Below are 22,277 nucleotides of genomic sequence, written 5' to 3' on the forward strand. Positions count from 1 at the left end.
AAGGAATCACAGAGAAGCTTTGCTCATTTCACTTTTATGCCTCACTCTCCCTCTGAAAGTTCTCTGCAAAACAATTGCCAGAGCTCAGAAATCCCCAAAACTTTAGCCACTTAGGGCGTGCCCATTTTCTCCTTCTCTCTCACTCTCTGCAAGAGATTGAATTATTGACGCAAATCCTTCACCCCTCACTGTACTATTGGCCTTTGTTTTATAACTTTGCAGTTACTCTTGCTAGACGTGGAACGTACTTCCCTATCCTTTGACCTTGTTTATACTCAGCGTGTGACTTGATTACACCAATGGTATGTTAGTGGACATGACATAAGCAAAGTCTTGAAATGTGCTTACTCAATGGGGATTGACTTTCTGCACTTTTCCCATTATCATGAAAAAATTTTTTTCCTAGGACTTTACTGCCCCTTCAGCCTGGGCTTCAAAAGGTGAACACGTACAGCAGATGTGAGAGCAACCAACAGCAAGGAACAAAACCTGCACTCAGCAGAACCCAGCCTAGATCCGCTGACCAGCCAACCAACATAGAGATACATTCATGAGAATAAATAATTTCTGTAAGTTACAGAGTTCTATATAAGTTTTTGGATGTAGTATTATGATGCTAATAACTAATGGATATAGAAATTGGTAAGTAGAAGCAGGCTTCTGCTTAACAAAAGGATAGCATATGCTAGTAGTTTGGGAACACTGTTATGGGTGGTGAGAGAGCTGTTAGAGGGGGTTGGAAAATGGCCATAAAGCTATTATAGGGGACAGAAAATGGTGTCCCATGTTATGTAGACAGAAAAAGGTGATGAGACTGTCATCTGTGATAATTAAGAAGATAGGAAATATACCTAATAAACTCGTAGACTTGAGCAAAATAGTTTTCCAGGCAGAATTTGAGCTCAGATACATATAAGAAAGAGATGAGCTCAGAAAAGAACTGCCTCATTTGCAAAAGTAGAATTTACTGCAAATAAACGGAGTCTAGAAATTGTACTGTTGGAAAATCAAACCACTTCTCATAGAATCGATAGATGTAGCTTTTATTATATAGCCTCATAAAGAAGACCAAATTCAGGTCACTGCCAGTAAAACACAGCCTCAGAGTAAAGAACAAATGGTTTTATTGATATTACATTCCTTTAAGACCTCTGAAGAAATAAAGTGGCTAGTAGCTTCTAGTAAGTTTCAGGGTATGATCCCACAACAATCTGGGGTATCTCAAGTACCATTGATTAAGTGTAGAAAGCGTGGTGTGTCTTAAAAAGAACTCTGAGCATGGCTTTTGACACATGGAGTTGACTAGAACCAAATATACAGAACACTCACAGTTTCTGAGAGTTTGGATTGGCAAAAGCACTGGCAGCCTGTAATAAAAGACACTTAGACTCTTTGGGATGTGAAATATTTGGGATGACCTCTAGAGCACCAATTTTCTATAAGTAAGAAACAACTCAGAGCTGGCCCAGTGGTGTAGTGGTTAGGTTAGTGCCGTCCACTTCCACGGCCCAGGGTTTACCAGTTTGAATGCTGGTCATGGACCTACACATGACTCATCAAGCCGTGTTGTGGTGGCATCCCAAATAGAAGACCTTGAAGGACTTATGACTAAGATATACAACTCTGTACTGGGGCTTTGGGAAGAAAAAAAAAATAAAAGCGGAAGATTGGCAACAGATGTTAGATCAGGGCCAAACGTCCCCCCTGCCAATAAGAAACAACTGAAAAATCTGAGGGCATACTTTGGAACACCCTCCTTACAAGTGGCAGGGAAATGAATTGTGTGCTATAGAGGAAAAAAAAATAAGGATACGCTTCTAGGAATTTAAACTGTGGCCTAATCCAGAAGCTCTCTCTATTCCTAAGACCTGGCAACACGGACACAGATTTCATAATTGCATGAATCAGGGACTGCCCTGTGCTTCCCAGTCTTCCTTTTATGAATGGAAGTGTTTACTGCAGATCTTGTTGCTTTTCCAGCTTTGTATGCTGGCTGGGTGGGATGCAGTTAAGTTGTTTTGTTAATTCATAGGTCTTATATCAGGAGAAAGTGCATCCAGAACTGACGTGAATGCCGAGATCTTGGTCTTTGAGCCTGATGCTGTGATTCCATGAGACTTCTGCAGCTCTTTGGGGTGGAGTAAGCATAGTTTTCATGTAGAGGATCATGAAGAATTGTGGTCCAAAAGCACAGAATGTGGTAGATTGAATTACCAGTCTCAATTATTATCTCCTTCTATACATGCCCTTTGCCGTGTAACTTTTAGCTCCTCCTATTAGAGGTGGAAAGTACTGCCTTACGCTTTGACCTTAGGTCTGGTCCTATAACCAGCTTTTGCCAATAGGATATTAGTAAAAATGAGTGAGCAAGGGTTTGAGACATGCTTGTCCAATTGTGCTTGCCCTGTTAAGCTTCCACCGTTGAGATGAAAAGAGTTTCTGCTGGGTAGCTGCTTCTGTTCTAGTCTGGGCCTCAGAATCGACAGAGGTGGAGAAAACTTGAGCTCAAGACATAGCATGGAGCTAAGCTCAGTCAAATCCACATCTTGAAGCAGAGCAAGCAAGCTGACCCATGGCTCACACGTGCACGAATGAGAACGATTAATTGTTTTAAGTCATTCATCTTTAGGAAGTTTTGTCACACAGCATTAATATTGTTGTGACAATAGGTAGCCAAGACACCCACCCCTACTCAAATTAAGGACGGACACACACACACACACACACACACACTCCCTCTCACACAAACTCTGTGTTATATTTGTGTCTCTGTGAAATGAACTCTCTTGTTTCTTCTTACTTTTCTTAGGCACCTAGGAGCAGCACCCAAGGAGGAAAGATTCCATTCCTCCCCACGCCATCACACCTTACCTGTGGGTAATTGTAGCGTTCCAGCAGTGTCCCCATCTGAGCTGAAATGGCCCATGTGGTTCCTGCAGTAACCGCTACAGAACTGCTCTCTCTCACACAGGTGTAGTTAGGTATCACATTGCCTAGTCCAGGCAACCACATGAGGGAACTCTCCAAAGTCCTTTGCTCACTGTGCAATGCATTGTAGAGATCCCATCCTAGGGATACGTTGGGTAAAGATAGGGGTTCTCTTTATTGTCTCAGTGGCAAAATCAAAGGCAAGAACATACTGGTAGTGTGATGAAAAAGCCCTGTATGGAGGGCATAAAGATCCTTAGGAAAGGCTCAAACCATGTGATTTAGGATTATTTCATAATTGAAGAGAAAGGACACAATATTGAAAGCAAAAGCCCAGTAAACTCATTCAATGAGAAGAAATAGCTGTCTTTACTTAGACATTAGAATTTGGACTTAATCACTTATTTAACTGGAGGCCTTGAAGACTGTCACTTAATGCCAAGTTTTCTGAGAGGGGATGTCCATATGAAAAGAACAAAGGGAGTAAGGAAGATTCAGATCATGTTCAGGGTGGACTAATAGGTTTTCTTAATGTTGGACTCTAAGTGTATGACGTTCTAATTAATGATAATTAAATACTGCACTTTGGTGATGCATTAACATGAATTTGGAGGTGGACATGGGAAGGAGAGTATTTTTCAAGCTGCTGCATGTGGAGAGCCATCAATTCAGTGCCAATAACCCAGGTAGACATAGAAAGTTAATGAAATAGGCAGATCGAGAAAGAGGGCTCAGCAGAATAATTGTGCTGCCTAAGTTGGTGCCTCACTCAGAGACACATAGATCTGCCATGTCCAAAAGTGAGGAAACGAAGGGCAGCATTTCAGAGTCCTCAGGAAAGGAGTCAGGAGAGGCACTGACTTTGGAGGAAGCATAAAGCAGCACTGACAGATTATGACTTTTGCCAAATCTAAAAGAACTAGGAACATTTAGGTGTTTAAGAGGCAACACATTGCAATCTTTTGGTGTCCATTTATGAATTTCATACATGATAATTTTAATACATTACATTTTTATATAAGATTATAATTAAAACTGTATCATCTGCAGTACCTTCTTTTTGTCTGTTTTCTACAAGTTATAGCCATTTTATTATTTCTCCTTCCAGCAGACTTAAGGGCAATCTAATAGTATCTCCGAAAGAATCATGCTGACTACAGAAAATTCCCTGCTTTCCTCTTACCTGGTACAGGCAATTAGAACAGTTGTTCGACAGAAGGGCTTCTTTGGGTTACTTTAAATTCTCCCATCTGCACTGGTCTTTATCACACCAATAGTTTGCAATCAGTTGAAGGTTCTTTGTTGTAGAATACATGCTAAATTTTCATGACTGTGTTTGGTATGTTTTTAAAAACAATGTATTTTTTCTCGTTGACAGCAAGGTGTCTACATATGTGCAGTAAAGAAAACATTTTATTCCTCAAATATTCTATATTTTTACTATATTTGTTGGTTTGATCTACTGACAATTGAGAGAAGTAAGTTGAAATCTCCTACTGTGATGATAGAATTTCTTTTCTATTTTTCCATATTTATCAATTTTTACTTTCTGTGTTTTGGGGTTATATTGTTGTCACACAACATTAGAATTGTTATATATTCCTGGCAAATTTGACCTTTTATCATTATGTAGTGACCCTTTCAACCTCAATGAATGCTTTCTGTCAAAGTCTCTTTTGTCTGATGTTAACATAACTAATTTAGCTTTCTGCTGAGTGGGATTTGCCTAGTATATCTCATTCCATCATTTTACTTTCAAGTTTTCTGCATATTTATGTTTTACATGTGTATCTTGTAAACACTATGTGCTATTTTTTCTTTACCCTTAGAATTTGTTACAGAACAGTCCCCAAGATTGCTCACATTCTTTGCCTTAAAATAGACCTCAAGAAATTAAAAAACATATATAAATATTTAAATTTGAAAGAATATATAGTCAAATATTAAATATATATATGTTTGAATTTTAAAGACTATATATATTCCATGATCAAAATGGAATTAAACTAGAAACCACAAAGATACTGGAAAATCCCCAAATATTTGGAAAAGAAACAACACTCTTCTAAATAACGCACTGGTCACAGAAGAGATCACAAGAAAAATTAGAAAATATTTAGATTTGAATAAGTGAACATACAACACACAAAAACGTATCAGACAATTCAAAGTGAGTGCAATTTTCAGCGTTAAGTGCTTATATTTATAAGGAAGAAAGGTTTTTGTAGTGGGCAAAATAACTGTCCCTAAGGATGTCTACAGCCTAATCCCCAAACCTGCAAATATGTTACCTTACATGGCAGATGGAATTAACGTTGCTGATCAGCTGACTTTATAATGGGAAAATTATATTGGACTAACCAGGTGAACCCAATCTAATGATACAAGTTCTTATAAAAAATGTAGAGAAAAGCAGAAGAATGGATTAGAGAGAGACAAATGGGACAGAAGGTGGAATAGGAGACGAGTTGGAGAAGGAAGAGAAGGGGGAGGCAAGGGTGAGATCCAAAGTGTGAGAGGGACTTGAACTTTCATTATGGGCAAGATAGAGAAAAGCCACCATGGGCCAAGGAATGCAGTGACCTCTAGAAGCTGGGCATGGCCCTTAGCTGACAGCAAGCAAGGAAACTGAGACCTCGGTTGAATAGCTACAGAAAAGTGAATTCCAACATGAATCCAAATGAGCAAGGAAATGGATCATTTCCTAGGCCATCAGAAAGGAGCACAGTCCTGCTGAGATGCTGATGTTAATCCAGTGATACCTGAGTTGGAACTTTCATCTACAGAACTATAAGATAATATATTTGTGCTGTTTTAGCTGCTAAATTTGTGGTAATTTGTCAGGCAGTAATAGAAATCTAACACAGTGTCTGATCAATTATTTATGTTTCTACCCTCAAAAACTAGAAAAGAAAGAGCAGTTTCAACCTAAAGCAAGAAACAAGAAGAAAGTAAATAAGAAAAAGCAGAAATTGATTAAGTAGAAAACAGAAAAACAGTAGGAAAAAAGAAAAGAAAGGAAGTGGTTTTGTGCAAAAGTTAATAAATTCTCAAACTTTTATTTAGCCTGATTGAGAAAATAAATTAAACCAAAATTTCCAATAACAAGAATGAAAGAGGGAACATCACTAAAGATCCTACAGTCATTAAAATGATGATAAGAGAATATTATGGATACTTTTTGGCAATGTATTGATAGCATAGATAGAATAGACAAATTCCTTGAAGATCCAGTCTACCAAATTCACTCAAGAAGAAATTAGCAATGTGAGTAGCCCTATATCTATTAAGGAATTTGAATTCATAGTTAAAAACATTCCTACAAATCAAGACCCAGGTTCAGATGGATTTCTTGGTGAATTCGACTAAACATTCATGGAATAAATATTGTTAATTTGCTCACACTTTTCCAGAAAATCAAGAACAGCTTCCCAACTCATTTTGTGAGGCCATCATGTCTAATCCTAAAATCAAGAAAGGCATACAAGAAAAGAAAACCACAGACTAAGGTTCTTCCTGAACATGGATGCACAAAGCATTGACAAAATATGAGCAAACTGCATCCAGCAAGGTTGATTCAATATTAGAAAATTAGTCAGTGTAATTCATATGATAAAATAAAGGAGAAAAATCATAAATTATTTCAACTGTTGTAGAAAAATGAAGTCCCTAATTGGAAGCAAATTAGAATTCTAAGAATATGTACCTGCCAGTTCAGTAACATTCCTTGATAAGGAAAATCCTAAATCATCTGAGATTAGACATAACTTGGCTAACATAGTATTAGGTAAGACAGTACAGCGAGTGGTGGATACTGCATGTGCTGCCCAGGTCCCCCTTCAGTGAAGGATTTGTTGTCCCAGCTGCTAGGGGTGCTGTCAGTCCCTTTAGGGATTGCTCAGCTGCAGAAAGCCTCCTTATCCAAGGTTTCGCCCCTTCCTGGGGTGACCCCCATCCAATGAGAGATTGAAGTAAGACTACAAAGGCCTGACCATATTGGGCAAACTCGGAACAACTCTTAAGGGCCATTCTAGCTCCAGAACCCCCTGTGGTGTTGGTCCAAATTGTCCTTAGTCCTGCATCACAGCTCAACCTATTCCTCTGTGCACTCTTGCTTTTTCTTCAATCCTTCCATATGCGCTGATCGCAAGGGTACTCCTTAATAAATATCCTGCATAATAAACTCTGTCTTTGCATTTGCTTCCCATGAAACCCAATGTGTAATGGTTGGTATAGGAGATGAAGAACAATGACAACAAAAACAACCATTAAAATTGGGTTTTGGCACCTGATCATTCTCTCCTCTCTGGTCAGGTGGCAAAGAAGGCCCCACCATTACTGGTGTAGGAAGCAAAGATAATCTCTGGGGAAGATGAAGATCCAATTATTAATTGGATGAGTTATGATGATGAATTGTGGATGATGAAATAATGAAACGTGATGTATTTGCTTGTGTGATATACTAGGCATTTGAGAAAAATATGGGAAATACTAACTATAGTGGCAATGGAATTGAGTGACTATTGATAGACTAGATGGATAATATGGAAAAAGATAATGAAAAGGTTAGAGCAATTAATTGCCAATTGTAAGCTAAGTGTCAAAGTCAAAAAGCTTACTAGATAGCATGCAATGATACTCTAATTTCCTTCAGTGGAAAGGCAGAGAAAGCAGACAACCAGAAGATTGCAAGAGCTTAGCCAGGAGCATGCTTTTGATATGCAAACTAATCAATTCAGATTCATTCTTCTCTTTGGTCCATAAACACCAGAAGGCAAAATTCCTCTGCTTTAATCATCCCATGGCCAGGTCCAGAAAGCTAGGGACCATCCCTATAGCTGAGAGCGCACTAAAATTGTTCAAACTAGCCAATCCTAAAGTGTTTACTCTGATCTTCCTTTGGAAACTCCAGTAACGGCTATGGCCTAATCTCTCACCTTGGTCTTGACCCTTTTGCCTCCTGACCATCACTGGTGCTTTTCCATGTGGCTCTGCATAGCATGCTGTCCAACCTCTTTCTACGAACTGTGAGTATAATAAACTTTGATTTCCCAAGGATCTCCTGTGTCTCCACCTGTGGCTGCATCTGACTGACTATAACATACAAGAACACAAAATAAATAGCACAATTAGGCTTGGTAAAACATACGCACCCCAGAGGATGGTAGATAAACCCTTCTAAATTTCAGGGGCCTGCCTGATTTTCAGTAAAGTTTTTTTGTGTCCACTGATTAGGAGCATGTTGGCACATCACACACAAAAGAAAAGACAAATTATTGCATCTTATATCTCCCATAATAAATAAGAAAGTATATGCCAGGTAAGGCTTTTCAGTTTTTATCAGCAGCATATTCCACACCTGAGATTCTGCTTCAACCCATATATACCAGGTGACACGAATGCCTGCTAGTTTTGAGGGAGGCCCAGAGTAGGAAGTTGGTCTGTAGCCACCATGCTGAATATCACACCCTTTCCCAGGGTAGCCCAAAGCAATGACTGATTGATGAAGGAATACAAAGGTCTAGACACTTTGGCCTAACTTGATATGACCTGAAGGGTATTCTGTTATTAATTAATTAATTGCAGTGACATTGGATTATAACATTATATAGCTTTTGGATGTACGTTGTAATGTATTTCAAATTCTGTGTCGATTACATCATGTTCACCACTCAAAAACTAATTACAGTCCATCCCCTCACATGTGAGCCTAATCAACCCTTTTGCCCTTCCACCACCCATAGTAACCACCAATCCATTCTCGGTTGCTATGTGTTTGATTGTCGTTGTTTTTATCTTCTACTTATGAGTGAGATCATATGGTATTTGACTTTCTCCCTCTGACTTATTTCACTCAGCATAATACCCTCATGGTCCATCCATGTTGTCATAAATCGCCGGATTTCATCATTTATTATGCCTGAGTAGTATTCTATCATGTATAAATACCACATCTTCTTTATCCATTCGTCCCTTGATGGGCACATAGGTTGCTTCCAAGTCTTGGCTATTGTGTATAATGCTGCAGTGAACATAGAGGTGCAGGTATCTTTATGGCTTTGCATTTTCAAGTTCCTTGGATAAATACCCAGCAGTGGAATAGCTGGGTCATATGGTAGATCTATTCTTAATTTTCTGAGGAAACTCCATACAGCTTTCCATAGTGGCTGCACCAGTTTGCACTCCCACCAGCAGTGTACAAGAGTTCCCATCTCTCCACATCCTCTCCAACATTTGTTGTTTCTTGTCTTGTTAATTATAGCCATTCTGACCAGAGTGAGGTGATGCCTCATTGTAGTTTTGATTTGCATTTCCCTGATAGCTAATGATGTTGAGCATCTTTTCATGTGCCTGTTGGCAATCCGTATATCTTTGGAGAAATCGCTGTTCAGATCTTTTGCTCATTTTTTAATTGGGTTGTTAGTTTTTTTTGTTGTTGTTGAGCTGTATGAGTTCTTTGTATATTTTGGATATAACCCCTTTTCTGATATATGGTTTGCAAATATCTTCTCCAAATTGTTAGGTTGTCTTTTTATCTTGTTGATGGTTTCCTTTGCTGTGCAGAAGCTTTTTAGTTTGATGTAGTCCCATTTGTTCATTGTTTCTTTTGTTTCCCTTGCCCAGTCAGACACGGTACCTGAAAATATGCTGCTAAGACCAATGTCAAAGAGCGTACTGCCTATGTTTCCTTCTAAAAGTTTCATGGTTCTGGGTCTTACATCCAAGTCTTTAATACATTTCGAGTTGATTTTTGTGCATGGTGTAAGGGAATGGTCTGCTTTCGTTCTTTTGCATGTGGCTGTCCAGTTTTCCCAACACCATTTATTGAAGAGACTCTCCTTTCTCCATCGTATGCTCTTGGCTCCCTTGTCGAATATTAGCTGTCCATAAATATATGGGTTTATTTCTGGGCTCTCGATTCTGTTCCATTGATCTGTGTGTCTGTTTTTTGCCAGTACCATGCTGTTTTGGTTACTATGGCTTTGTAGTGTATTTTGAAATCAGGGAATGTGATATCTCCAGCTTTGTTCTTTTTTTCTCAAGAATCCTTTGGCTATTCGCGGTCTTTTGTTGTTCCATATAAATTTTAGGATTCTCTGTTCTATTTCTGTGAAAAATGTTGTTGGAACTTTGATAGAGATGACATTGAATCTGTAGATTGCTGTAGGAAGTATGGACATTTTAACGATGTTAATTCTTCCAATCCAAGAGCACAGAATATCTTTCCATTTCTTTGTGTCTTTAATTTCTTTTAACAATGTTTTATAGTTTTCAGTGTACCAATATTTCACCTCGTTGGTTACGTTTATTCCTAGGTATTTTCTTCTTTATGTTGAAATTGTAAATGGGATTGTATTCTTAATTTGTCTTTCTGCTACTTCGTTGTTAGGGTATAGAAATGCAACTGATTTTTGCGTGTTGGTTTTGTATCCTGCAAGTTGACTGTATTCATTTACTATTTCCAGAAGTTTTTTAGTGGATTCTTTAGAGTTTCCTATATATAAAAATATGTTGTCTACAAATAGTGGCAGTTTTGATTCTTCTTTTCCAATTTGAATCCCTTTTATTTCTTTTCCTTGCATGATTGCTCTGGCTAGGACCTCCAATACTATGTTAAATAAGAGTAGTGATAGTGGGCATCCTTGTCTGGTTCATGTTCTTAGAGGGATAGCTTTCAGTTTTTCTCCATTGAGAATGATATTAACTGTGGGTTTGTCATATATGGCGTTTATTATGTTGAGGTATTTTCTTCCTATACCCATTTAACTTATTTAGACTTTTTATCATAAGAGGATGTTGGATCTTGTCAAATGCTTTCTCAGCATCTATTGAGATGATAATTTGAATTTTATTCTTCATTTTGTTAATGCGGTGTATCACGTTGATTGATTTGAGGATGTTGAACCATCCCTGCAATCCTGGAATGAAACCAACTTGATCATGATGTATGATCTTTTTAATGTATTGATGTATTTGATTTGCTAGTATTTTGTTGAGGATTTTTGCATCGATGTTCATCAGTGGTATTGGCCTGTGATTGTCTCTTTTTGGGTTGTCCTTATCTGAGTTTGGCATCAAGATAATGTTGGCCTTGGAGAATGACTTAGGAAGCCTCCCCTTCTCTTCCATGTTTTGGGAACAGTTTGAGAAGGATAGGTATTAAGTCTTCTTTGAACGTCTGGTAGAGTTCACTAGGGAAGCCGTCTGCTCCTCAACTTTTATTTTTGGGGAGGTTTTTGATTACTGTTTCGATCTCCTTACTTGTGATTGCTCTATTCAAATTCTCTACTTCTTCTTGATTCAGTTTGGGAAGGTTGTATGATTCTAGGAATTTATCCGTTTCTTCTGGATTATCCAATTTGTTGGTGAATAGATTTTCATAGTATTCTTTTATAATCTTTCGTGTTTCTGAGGTGTCTGTTGTAATTTCTTCTCTTTCATTTCTGATTTTCTTATTTGAGCCTTCTCTCTATTTTTCTTGGTGAGTCTACCTAAAGGTTTGTCAATTTTGTTTATCTTTTCAAAGAAGCAGCTCTTGGTTTTGTTAATTTTTTCCATTAGTTTTAGTCTATTTTATTTATTTCTGCCCTGATTTTTATTATTTCCTTCCTTCTGCTGATTTGGGCCTTTGTTTATTTCTCTTTTTCCACTTCCTTTAGGTGTACTGCTGGATTGTTTATTTGGAATTTTTCTTGCTTGTTGAGGTACCGCAATCCAGAATTGCTATGAACTTTCCTCTTAGAACCACTTTTGCTGTATCTCATAGATTTTGGAATGCCATATTTTCATTTTCATTTGTCTTCAGGAATTTTTTGATTTCTCCTTTTATTTCTTCATTGACCCATTTGTTGTTCAGTAGACATTCTGTTTCTTGATCTGTGTCCTGGTTACCTGATGGGTTTACTTTGTGAAAATTCATCATGCTGTGCTCTTATGATTTGTTCACTTCTCCTAATGAATGTCATGCTTAATAGAAGGTTTTTAAAACGCATATTGTTTCTACAATTATTAGAATTGAGCAGCGGGTTCAGAGGAAATAATTAAAAATATAACAGTTCCTCTGTCTTTGACAAAATTAATGGTCAAATAGATCACACTTTCTAACCTTGAGAACCTCGTTCAGCAGCTCACCAAGGAATCAGTATGATTTGGGATCTAATTGGTGAGGCCACAAAGATCATTCATCAAATGTTTCATTTAATATCACAATGTAGGGAACAAATTAAATCAGTGTAATGTAATGATCAGTTTCACAAAGAAATCTTCAGTCAGGGAGGAAACAAAAGTAGGAATCAGAAAATAGTAGCAAAGAAGTGAGGAGAAGTGTGGAGAGAGAGAGGGAGAGGATAGGTTGGTAAGTGAGGTGATGGAGCGAGGCTGAAATTTCCCTACCCTTCACTCACCCTGAAAGAATGTCAGCAGTCAGCAGCTCCAGCCACACCTAGGAAATTGAATATATGTAAATGAAATAAAATGATAAAAATGTTTCTGAACCACATTTTCAAAACTTTTTTTTCTGGAGAGAAAAACAGGAAGCCCAAGAGAGGGTCAAAGAATGAGAGAGATTTTAGACAAATACCTAGAAAAGAATACAAGGCAGGTGCAGAAGATATCTAAAAGAAAAAAGAGTGGCTGGCCCCTTTGGCTGAGTGGTTACGTTCATGCGCTCTGCTTCGGTGGCCTAGGATTTCACCAGTTCGAATCCTGGGTGTGAACATGGCACTGCTCATCAGGCCATGCTGAGGAAGCATCCTGCATAGCACAACCAGAGGCACTCACAATTGAATATACAGCTATGTAGTGGGGGGCTTTGGGGAGAAGAAGAAGAAGAAGGAAAAAAAGATTGGAAACAGATGTTAGCTCAGCTGCCAATCTTTAAAAAAAAAAAAGAAGGGGGTCAAACTTCCTACGTAAAAGGACCTCATCTGCATCATCCCTCCCCAGATGCAATGCTTCCTGCGAAATTTGTGACTTTAACTCATATGGCAACTGATACAGGTGTTAATGTGAAGAGGTCGTGTCATTCTGAAATGTATTCCCATCTTTCTCATGGGGAAAACAAAATGTTGCACCATCATATTAACAGTCCATCAGACATAGGACTGGTGCAATTTGATTAAATATAGGGAAAAAAATGAAAGCTTGTCTTTATTATCCTGAAACCACTAGTAAAACAGAATGCAATGGAGAGAAAAGACCTCATAGGCTATTCATTCCCTTCTCCTTTCCTGGCATGTAGACATAGGAAGCTTGGGCCATTCCTAGTAAAATACAGAGAAAGTCTAGGTATTTCACAAATCAAAATGATATTTACATAAAATTCTGTTTCTGCAGGTAGGACACAAAAATTTTATTTATTTATTTATTTTGGTCATAATACCTTATAACATAGCGAGATTTCAGTTGTATATTATTGTTTGTCATACACCATATAAGTATGTACCTTTACCCCTTGTGCCCACCCTCCACCCCCTTCCCCCAGTAACCACTAATTTATTCTCTTTGTCCATAAGTTTGTTTATATTCCACATTGAGTGAAATCATATGGTGTTTGTCTTTCTCTGTCTGGCTTATTTTGTTTAACATGATGCCCTCAAGGTTCAACCATGTGGTTGTGAATGGGACGATTTCATCTTTTTTGTGGCTGAGTAACATTCCGTTGCATATATATACCACATCTTCTTTATCCAATCATCTGTTGATGGGCACTTGGATTGCTTCTATCCCTTGGCTATTGTGAATAATGCTGCAATGGACATAGGGGTGCACAAGTCTCTTTGAATTGTTGATTTCAAGTTATTTTGGTAAATACCCAGTAGTGAGATAGCTGGGCCATGTGGTATTTCTGTTTTTACTTTTTTGGGAAATCTCCACACTGTTTTCCACAGTGGCTGCACTAGTTTGCATTCCCACCAGCGGTGGATGACGGTTTTCTTTTCTCCACAAGCTCTCCAACATTTGTTGTTTTTCGTCTTGGTGGTTATAGCCATTCTAACGTGTGTAAGATGGTACTTAAGTGTAGTTTTGATTTGCATTTCCTGATGATTAGTGATGTTGAGCATTTTTTCATGTGCCCATTGGCCATCTGTATATCTTCTTTGGAAAAATGTCTGTTCATATCTTCTGCCCACTTTTTAATTGAGTTGTTTGTTTTTTTGTAGTTCATTTGTGTGAGCTCTTTATATATTATGGAGATTAACCCCTTATCAGACATAAGATTTGCAAATATTTTCTCCCACTTGGTGGGTTGTTTTTTCATTTTGATCTTGGTTTCCTTTGCATACCAGAAGCACCTTAGTCTGATGAAGTCCCACTTGTTCATTTTTTCTTGTGTTTCCCTTGTCTGAGTAGACATGGTATTTGAAAAGATCCTTTTAAGTCTAATGTCAAAAAGTATACTGCCTATATTCTCTCCCAGAGGTTTTATGGTTTCAGGTCTTACCTTCACGTCTTTGGTCCATTTTGAGTCTATTTTTGTGCATGGGGAAAGATAATGGTCTACATTCATTCTTTTGCATGTGGCTGTCCAGTTTTCTCAGCAGCACTTATTGAAGAGACTTTCCTTTCTCAGGTGTATGTTCTTGGCTCCTTTGTTGAAGATTAGCTGTCCATAGATGTGTGGTTTTATTTCTGGGCTTTAAATTCTGTTCCATTGATCTATGTGTCTATTCTTGTACCAGTATCATGCAGTTTTTATACTACTCTTTGTAATGTATTTTGAAGTCAGGAATTGCCATGCCAACAGCTTTGTTCTTCTTTTTCAGTATCGCTTTGGCTATTCGGGGTCTTTTCTTGCCCATGTGAATTTTAAGATTCTTTGTTCTATTTCTGTGAAGAATGTCATTGGGATTCTGATTGGGATTGCATTGAATATGTAGATTGCTTTATGTAGTATGGACAATTTAACTATGTTTATTCTTCCAATCCATGTGCATGGAATATCTTTCTATTTCTTTATGTCATTATCAATTTCTTTCAGTAATGTCATATAGTTTTTTTGTATAGGTCTTTCACTTCATTGCTTAAATTTATTCCTTGATATTTTATTCTTATTGGTGCGATTGTAAGTGGAATTGTATTCTTGAGTTCTTGTTCTGTTAGTTCGTTATTTGAGTATAGAAATGCTACTGATTTCTGTAAGTTGACTTTGTACTCTGCAACTTTGCTGTAGTTCTTGATTATTTCTAAAAGTTTTCTGATGGATTCTCCAGGGTTTTCTCTATATAAAACCATGTCATCTGCAAACAGTGAGAGTTTCACTTATTCATCGTCTATTTGGATTCCTTTTATTTCTTTTGCTTGCCTAACTGCTCTGGCCAAAACCTCTAGTACAATGTTGAACAAGAGAGCTGAGAGTGGGCACCCTTGTCTTGTTCCTGTTCTCAGAGGGATGGCTTTCATTTTGTCCCCATTGAGTATGATTTTGGCTGTGAGTTTGCCATATCTGGCCTTTATCATGTTGAGGTACTTTCTTTCTATACCCATTTTATTGAAAGCTTTTATCATAAATGGATGTTGGATCTTGTCAAATGCTTTCTCTGAATCTATTGAAATTATCGTGTATTTTTTGTTTCTCATTTTGTTAATGTGGTGTATCACGTTGATTGCTTTCTAGATGTTGAACCATCCTTGTGCCCCTGGTATGAATCCCGCTTGATCATGGTGCATGATCTTTTTAATGTATTTCTGTATTCAGTTCTGCCAATATTTTGTTCAAGATTTTTGCATTTATGTTCATCAGCTATATTGGCCTGTAATTTTCCTTCTTTGTGTTGTCCTAATCTGGCTTTGTTATCATGGTGATCTTGGCCTCATAGATTGTGTTAGGAATATTTCCGTATTGCTCAATTTTTTCAAATAGTTTGGGAAGAATGGGTAATATATCTTCTTTGAATATTTGGTAGAATTCTGCTGAGATGCTATCTGGTCCTGGACTTTTATTTTGGGGGAGGATTTTGATAACTGTTTTAATCTCTTTACTTGTGATTGGTCTATTCAGATTCTCTATTCCTTCTTGATTCAGTCTGGGGAGGTTGTAAGATTCCAAGAATTTATCCATTTCTCCTAGATTGTCCAGTTTGTTGGCATATAGTTTTTCATAACATTCTCTTATAATCTTTTCTATTTCATTGATACCCATTGTAATTTCTGCCCTTTCATTTCTACTTTTATTTATTTGAGCCTTCTCGTTCTTTTTCTTAGTGAGTCTGGCTAAGGGTTTGTCAATTTTTTTTTTATCTTCTCAAAGAACCAGTTCCTTGTTTCATTGATCCTTTGTACAGTCAGTTTTTGTTTCAATTTCATTTATTTCTGCTCTAATTTTTATTATTTCCATCCTTATGCTGACTTTGCCCTTTGTTTGTTCTTTTTCTAATTCTGTTAGGTGCAGTTTAAGATTGTTTATTTGAGCTTTTTATTATTTGTTAACATGGGCCTGTATTGGTAAAAATTTCCTTCTTAGGACTACTTTTGCTGCGTTCCATATGAGTTGGTATGGTGTATTTTCATTCTCATTTGTCTCCAAATGTTTTTTGATTTCTCCTTTCATTTCTTTGATAACCCATTTCTTGTTCTGTAACATGTTGTTTAGTCTCCACATTTTTGTCCCTTTTTCTGCTTTTTTCTTGTGGTTGATTTCTAGCTTCATAGCATTATGGTTGGAGAAGATAGTATACATGGTTTCAATCTTCTTAAATTTATTGAGGTTCGCCTTGTTTCCCAATATTTGGTCTATCCTTGAGAATGTTCCATGTGCACTTGAAGAAATTATACTCTGCTGTTTTTGGATGGAGTACTCTCAATACATATCTATTAATTTCCTCTGGTATAGTCTTTTGTTTAATTCCACTATCTCCTTGTTGACTTTTTGTCTGGATGATCTACATTGATATAAGTGGGGTGTTGAGGTCCCCTACTGTTATTGTGTTGTTGGTAACATCTCCTTTTAGGTTTGCTAATAGTTGCCTGAAGTACTTTGGTGCTCCTGTGTTGGGTGCATATATGTTTATAAGTGTTATGTCCTCTTGCTGGAGAGTCCCTTTTATCATTAAATATTGCCCCTCTATGTCTCTCTTTACCTGTTTTATCTTGAAGTATACTTTGTCTGATATAAGTATGGCAACACCTGCTTTCTTTTGTTTGCCATTAGCTTGGAGTATCATCTTCCATCCTTTCACTCTGAGCCTATGTTTTTGTTTAGAGATGAGATGTGTTTCCTGGAGGCAGTATATTGTTGGGTCTTGTTCTTTAATCCATCCTGCCACTCTGTGTCTTTTGATTGGAGAATTCAGTCCATTTAACTTACATTTAGAGTGATTATTGATATATGAGTGCTTAATACTGCCATCTTATTGCAGGTTTTCCTGTTTTTCTGCATATCCTTTATTTATTGTCCCATGTATATCAGGTTACTGATTGGATTAGGTAGTTTTCTATGTAGGTTTTCTTCATTGTCTCCTGTTTATCATAGAAGGACACAGAAATTTAGAGCTTCTCTATAGGGATATTATCAATGATCATCCTAAGCTTGGACACACTAGCAGATGTATGACTTTGTAGGAAAAAAATTTGCATAGTCTCTTAGATCTGCCCTCCTGACAAAGGACTGCATCTCTGAGGAACACCACTTTTCCTACAACACTAGTAACAGCCAAGGCAGGAAGGGGTGGATCCAGGAGATCAGACATTGATTGAGATCCCTCTGTCTTACTTATGCCCTAGTAATGCAGGAAGATAAGAGGTGGGGAGAGTCCTAATGTGAGGTCCTGATGGGAGGTGTGTGTGAAAGGAGAGTGGAAGTAGGAATGAATGAAGAAAACTTGATTTCTCTCTCCAACTTTAAAGGGGAATAGGCCAATGGAAAGAGAAAGAGTAAGTTACAGGGGATGAGGGAATGGTGGACACAGACAGAATAGGAGAGAATTAATTCAGAGTGTGTTGGCTGAACCACCTGAAGCTTAAATAGATATCTTCCACCTAAGCTCTGAAGGTAAAAATAAACAGACTTAAGAGGAAAAAGAAGAAAAGAAAAGGTACTTACTACAAAAATTGCATATCTTAGGTAGGATGGTATTGAAACAATTTCCGTAAAAATTCTGGATCTAGTTGAAATGAATAAAGTGAAAGAAAGCCACCAATAATCATATCCCAATCCCAGTGTAGACTAGGCTTTACTTTTGAAAAGCAGCTGGGGTTATCTAAACTGCACCCTGAGAGTGGAAAGTGGATGAACAGAGAGAGAAAAATCAGACAGATCATCACAGAAACATCTCCACAAATTACAGCCCAAACCCTAATTCTGTGGTGAGGGAACAGGCAGATCTGGGAGGAAGTTAGCAGCTGGGCCTCTGCCAAGAAATAAAAGTCAATGCCTCACTTCTCCTCCTCTGAGGAAGCATCATGGAATGGGTGTTTGGGCCAATATCAAAGGCCAGGTCAAACACGAGTGCACAAAGTAAATATGGACATTTCCAGGTCTTAGGGGACACCTTCAATGTCCTTGTTGTAAATTAGAGAGGCGTCATCCCTCCCCTCAGCCAGTTGGGACTTGGGGACCATCTTTAACCTGAGGCTGTACATGTGGGTCTCTGTGCTCAGGTGAAAAAAAACAGAAAAAAAGTTTGTATGTCACCCACTGTAGCCCAAGGCCACACGATTTCATCAGAGCCCCTGGAGAGCACCCCCAAAGACCTTCCTCTTCTGAAGCAAAGGATAATTTCAACTGTGTAAGTATGCCAAATTGACACCATCATCAATAGACCCCTCATTTCAGTGTTGGGCATCATGTAAGATAGTTCCAACATCATGCTCCTCGAAAGCCAAGGTAGAAGGATCCTTCTGGGTCTGTGCCTCCTTCACATATCCAAGGCCCACAGCAGTCATGATTGTGCCCTATAAGGCCTCCCAAGGGCCTCTAAACTTCCCTGTGCTTTAGATTCATGGGCAGGTCCAAGGAATCCTTCCTGAGGAAATGGCAGTCAGCTGAATGTTACTCAGCCTTACAGAGGAAGCAAATTATGACACATACTACAACATGGATAAACCTTGAGGACATTATCCTAAGAGAAATGGGCCAGTGACAAAAGGATAAATGCTGTAGGACCCCACTTATATGAGGTACCTATTATAGTCAAATTCATAGAGACAGAAAGTAGCAGGGTGGTGGCTAGAGGATAGAGTGAGGGAGGGTGGGTGTGAGTTAGTGTTTAATGGGTCCAGAGTTTCAGTTGGGTGATTCTGAAGTTCTGAAGGTGGAAGGTTGTGATGGTCTCACGACGATGGGAATGTAGTTAGTCCCTCAGAACTGGACACTTAAAAATGGTTAAGATAGTAAAATTTATGTTATGATTTTATCACAATTTAAAAATAATTAATTTCAGAAAGAGCTTATGTTTAAACACTGGACTGAACTGGAGAGCCACTTTCTTATCTCACGTTATGGAGTGAACTGTGTCCACCTCAAATTCTGTGTTTAAGTCCTAACTCCCAACGTGACCGTATTTGGAGATAGGCCTTTAAGGCAGTCATTAAGGTTAAATGAGGTCATAACGTAGGGTCATAATCTCATAGGATTGGTGTCCTTATAAGAAGAGGAAGAGACACCAGAGCTCTCTCTCTCCCTGCAGGTGCACAGAGGAAAGGCCATATGAGCACACAGAGGGAAGGTGGCCATCCACAAGCCAAGAGAAGAGGGCTCAAAATGAAACCAATCCACCTGGAGCCTGGATCTGGGGCTTTTAGCGTATATAACTCTGAGAAAATAAACTTGTGTTGGTTAGACCGCCTAGTGTTTCATATTTTGTTACAGCATCCTGAGCTGACTAATTCATCTCATATGGGCACATTCCTTGTTAGGATTCTCTTACAGAGAATATCTTTCCAAGATGAAATTAAAGGGAAGTGAATTCTCTCTTCATTTCTTAAAAATCACAATGTGTATCTGGGGAATAAGAAATTGTGGAAAAACAAGGTGAAATCCCCCAGGGGAATGAGTTCCAGCAATTCTCATGACACACAGTGTGGCCTAACTCCCTAGCTTGTTGTTTTATGTGCCCGGAGAATCTGAAGAACAAGGCCATCTGGATCTCTAGACTTGAGTGCTGCTTTCCTGGAATCCCCCCTTGGAGCCCAGCCATGTTGCAGGCTGACCCCAACCACCTGGAGGAGCCACCTGGGAGCACTGTGGTCCATAGCCCCAACTGAGCTCCAGCCAGGTGAATGTGCCATCTTGGATGTTCAGTCCAGTCGAGACTTGTGGTGGCACATCCTGCACACCATCTGATGGCAACTCTGTGAAAGGCTCCTAGCAAGACCTGCCCAACCAAACCCTTCCTAAGCTCCTGACCCACAAAACAATTACCCAAATAAAATGGTTGTTGTAAGTTGCCAAGTTTTGAGTTAATTTGTCAGGTAGCAAAAGATAACAGGAACAACCACCCAAAACAGATGTGCATTTGCCAGGGCCAAGGGAACTTACAGGGAACCACATGTGATATTGGAGGAAGCAAAAAACCTTTAAGTTACAGTGAATCACTGGAAGCAGCAGTCGGGTTGTGGGTCAGCTCAGAGGAAGGAGTGTTGAGGTCTAAGCAGGAGTGTCCTTTGGAGTCACATGGTTCAGGGCAAAAGGGAATGACAGCATACTGACATTATTAAGCACTATTATGTGTTGGGTCAGCTTGATGCTAAGCCTTTGTGTTCCCATCATATGCCTTTCAGTAGGGCACATTTTGGCTGCAGGCTGTGGTAGACAGCTTTCAAAAACACCCCCAATGATTCTCTGCTCCTGGCATTCACACTACTTTGTAGTCTCCTCCCAAATAAGTCAAGTTGACCTGTGAAGCCACTAGGACATTGTGGGCATGATGGTGTGTGATTTCTGCTTCCTCCTATTTGTCTCAGTTCTAATTATCTTCTGCATCTTATACATATTACTCTACGTGAAGTGAGTGAGAGATGTTTCAATTATCTATTGTGGCATAATAGACCACTCCAAAACAGTGAGTAATATTGATCGTTTATGCTGTTCATGGATCTGGGGTTGACTAGGCTCAGCTGGGCAGCTCTCTGTTTTTTTTATTTATTTTACTGCAGTAAAATTGGATTATAATATTACATAACTTTCAGATGTACATCGTAATATATTTCGAATTCTGTGTAGATTACATCATGTTCACCACCCAAAAACTAATTATAGTCCATCACCTCACGTGTGAGTCTAATCACCCCTTTTGCCCTCCCCCCCACCCTTTCCCTTTGGTAACCACCAATCCAATCTCTGTTGCTATGTGTTTGTCATTTTTATCTTCTACTTATGAATGAGATCATATGGTATTTGACTTTCTCCCTCTAAGCTATTTCACTAAGCATAATACCCTCATGGGCAGCTGTTTCTTGAAGTCTGTCATGTGGTTGCAGACAGGCTGGACCAGAGGTCATCGCAAAATTTATCTCCATATGTCTGGGTTGGAAAGAGTCAAGCAACTGGGGGCTGGAATGCCTGCCTCTCCTCAGATATTTCTTATCTTTTTATATAGATACACAGATGATGAGAGAGAGAGAGATGATAGATGTAGATAGGTGATAGATAAATAGGTAGATGTAGACAGCTTATTGAGAGATATAGACAGATATATAGATAGATGATCGATAGAATGACCGATACATACCTGCAGACTTACTTACACTGTTAAACTTTCCAGGAGTTATTGCATCTTCCAACAGGATTCCATGGAGAGAACAATTCCTGGCCAAAAGAAGTGAATATGGAAGTTTGGACACCAAACTGAGGGTCTTCCACCCCATGATAATTACCTACTCTGCAGAAGGTCTCAGCCAGTGTGTCACAGGAGAAGAGAATCTCTGAATTGACCAAGTTTGATTTGATATTTCCCTTGTCCAGCCTGTGTATCTTTGAGTGTTGTAGGGATAAACCTGTCTCACTCTGGCTTGTTATCTATTTTGGAGACGGCACGGCCTGAATATCACCAGAGGGACTTGTCAGAATTCTGGGACCAGAAAAGCAATGCTATGGGAGGGCAGGTGAGGGCCCACATGAAGACAGTGGGAGCATTTCTCTAGAGTCACTGCAGTGCATGCCCCCAAGTTTGGTCAGGCTTAGTTGTGATGACAAAGTCACTGCTAGAATGGGGATGTTTATATTGTTCTTAGGGAAATTATTCAACAGCATCAGCTGTGACACCAATGATTTCATACGTAGAACTCTGTGAAGGATGTATACAATTTTATTTCCTAAAATGGAAGATGAAGCTGGAGTTGGTCATGCTGTAGGCCAAACTTCAAAACCAATATTGGCTCCTGAGGACTGAGGATAATATGTCTTTGAAAAT

The 22,277-nt window shown here is 38.7% G+C and overlaps 1 long non-coding RNA gene across 1 annotated transcript; it reads left to right on the forward strand.

The window, feature by feature from the left end:
- Positions 1 to 434: 434 nt before the first annotated feature.
- On the forward strand, positions 435 to 19,711 carry LOC139081396 (uncharacterized). Its single transcript, XR_011536491.1, has 2 exons — positions 435 to 569; positions 19,554 to 19,711. It is a non-coding gene; the product is annotated as an uncharacterized lncRNA (long non-coding RNA).
- The last annotated feature ends 2,566 nt before the right edge of the window (positions 19,712 to 22,277 follow it).

The sequence above is a fragment of the Equus przewalskii genome, unplaced genomic scaffold, assembly GCF_037783145.1.
Source record: "Equus przewalskii isolate Varuska unplaced genomic scaffold, EquPr2 contig_R1919, whole genome shotgun sequence".
In the NCBI taxonomy this organism is placed as follows: domain Eukaryota; kingdom Metazoa; phylum Chordata; class Mammalia; order Perissodactyla; family Equidae; genus Equus; species Equus przewalskii.